The sequence below is a fragment of the Lolium rigidum genome, chromosome 6, assembly GCF_022539505.1.
Source record: "Lolium rigidum isolate FL_2022 chromosome 6, APGP_CSIRO_Lrig_0.1, whole genome shotgun sequence".
NCBI classification, from domain to species: Eukaryota; Viridiplantae; Streptophyta; class Magnoliopsida; order Poales; family Poaceae; genus Lolium; species Lolium rigidum.
In genome coordinates this window covers 55,784,198-55,786,887 of record NC_061513.1, presented here as the reverse complement: position 1 = coordinate 55,786,887, position 2,690 = coordinate 55,784,198, and positions in this window count along the sequence as shown.

The window sequence follows — 2,690 nt, the reverse complement described above, 5'->3', positions numbered from 1 at the left end:
TCCCTCATTTAGTTCCCTCATTCAAAATGCTTCACAGAACAACCTTGTTTGCAATGTGTCATCCATCCACCGCCGCCGCCAGCTGTTGTCGTCAAGAAAATTCTCTATTTTATTTTTCAATAGTATACACTATATATAGAGTATAAACCCAGCAAATTTGTTCGAAGATTCATTTAGCTTTTCAGTTTTGTTATACAATATAAATGAGCACGGAGACATACATAATACATTATAAAAATTAGCAGGGGAGTGAAAGTAGGCTGGAGATACTCATGTACCTTGCTTTAACCCATGCTAATGCTATTCCTTTTTTTAGAGTGTGGCTAATCTACTCCGAAGAATAGCACAAACTAATCTCAGTTTTTTATACTGACATAGTGCTTGGTCTCAAAATAGCAAGTTTCTGACATGATCCGCTGAGTTAGCTCAAGAACATGACATAAGCTATTTGGAAAATTAATTGGAAAGTTTTGAGCCCTCTGCTACTGAAGTTAGAACATTACCTGGCTGTAGTTGCACAAAAAAACTGTAGTTGCACAAGATGATCCCATTAATTCGTGTGTATGGCACAAAAAAACTGTAGTTGCAGCAAGAGGTTTGTGAGAAAATTAAACAATTATACCTGAAGAAATAAATTTTTAACTTGTGGTGAATATCTAGTAATCTCTGTCTCATGCACAGACTACTGTACTATAGTTGAACAAATTAACTGTGTACCCTATAAAAATAACAATTCACCTGCCAAGGGTAGGGAGCAGCTTCCCCCTTTTGTAGTCATTGGTACAAATCCATTCCTGCATCAAGAACCCACCATGCAAACACCGTTAGATCCTGCCGCTCTTCAGGAGAGACCGTAGAATTAGAAAGCTTCATTATTCATGTGAATAGTAACTCAAGGGCCTCAGATTTCAGCAAAGCGCTGAAATAAGCATTGTGTAAACTACTGCCACTTTAGATGCCATTTACTAAGGTATTTTTCGTTTATAGCACATCCATCAAAAACATGTATGTTACAGTAGAGTGCTTACCATAGAAACAACAGATACATGTGCATTCGTACCTTGAAATAATTGTATGTTTAAATTTCAACCCACAAAGATTTGAGCAATACAGCGTGCTTGGTACGTTCAAGAGGCTTAACATAAAAAGTTAATGCTAACAAATGAGAAATTTTGTTTGGCCCATCCACCTCTATTTACCATGATAGACCGTACCGATATATGGCATGCCTGCTCAGTGATAAGCATTGAAGGTTTCAAGGTCTCTGAATAATTTGTCGACCCTTAAAACAATACTGCCAATTTATAGCGCTGCGTGTCAGAAATCTTATATCACGAGCTTGATTTTCCTGACAAACTTTTAGGCATCAGCTGACAGCATATGCTGGCAAATTTGTTGCATCCTTCCCTTCAGTTTCACCATGGAATTACTTAGATGGTAGAAACTGAGATTATCTCGTATAGCAACCTGAATATAGACCATTATATTCCGTGTTTCGAGCCTAACTGCCTAAGTAAATTCAGTTATAGAACATAAGAGCAAAGATGGCAACCAATTTAATAATAAAATTACATGAAAGCTGAAAGCTTACCAAGAACAAAACGGAACACTGAAATCCAGCGAAATTTGAACCACATGCCAACTACGAGTGTACCAACCCATGTTTCTTAAAGGCTAGTCATATTCAACTGTTAACTATGAAACGGAAACGAAATGTTCAGTCGTGCATCTATCAACAGGATGAAACAATAGAGATAATTTGGAAAATCCTATCTGTATTACTTACATCACCCATAGTTCTTACAAAATTCAAATTATGTTGATCAAGTGCCTACGAGGACCAACTCTGTCGCCGTTGCTCGCACATGCATCGGTCGCCCCGGTGTGATTTACACGGAATTCTATAGCTAAGTAAATTTAGAGATAAATTGTATGTACTACTTAGAAAAGTTAACATCTGTCGGCAACCAGATTTGCAGACCTGTAGGCCTAGTTCAGTTCACATGCATATCAACGAAAAGGGCAGAGGTCTGAATTCTGAAGGAGACAATAAACATGTAGCAGTAGTAGTTAATTGAACCGCATTTCCTGGAACTTTGTCAAGACATTCGTTTGGTACATAATCAGAATATGACCCTAATAATGGTAAGCACACGTCGACAAATGACTACGAATTCCTGCCTTGTTGCATTCCATATATGGGCTAGGGTCAAACAGCAATAGAGGTACTGAATATACCTGATTGACGATTCATGTGTCCTGCATCCACTCCTATCGCATGCAAGGTAGCACGACATGGCCAAGCATTGAGCACTTAAAAACTAAGCTACCGAAATAGAAAACTCAAAGCATTACAATGCCAACTTCACTTATTTTAATTTTATATTTTCTCAACCTTTTTAGGATGACACTGTAGGTATTCTCAACCTTTTTACGATGATACTGTAGTTATTTTCTCTATAAACTGAACCAAAAAATTACGTTATAGCAGAAATTGCAGGTTAGCAAGCTGGTATAAACACATTTTTTGATACAAAATTATATTGGCCTCCTAGATTAAATAAATAACTTCATGCATACATAGTTATCATTGGTGATTAACATGGATCATTATTATGGTATAGTGACAACCGCAAAAACTTGAATACACAACAAAATGATTAAAAGAAGTCGAACCAAAATAAAGAAGT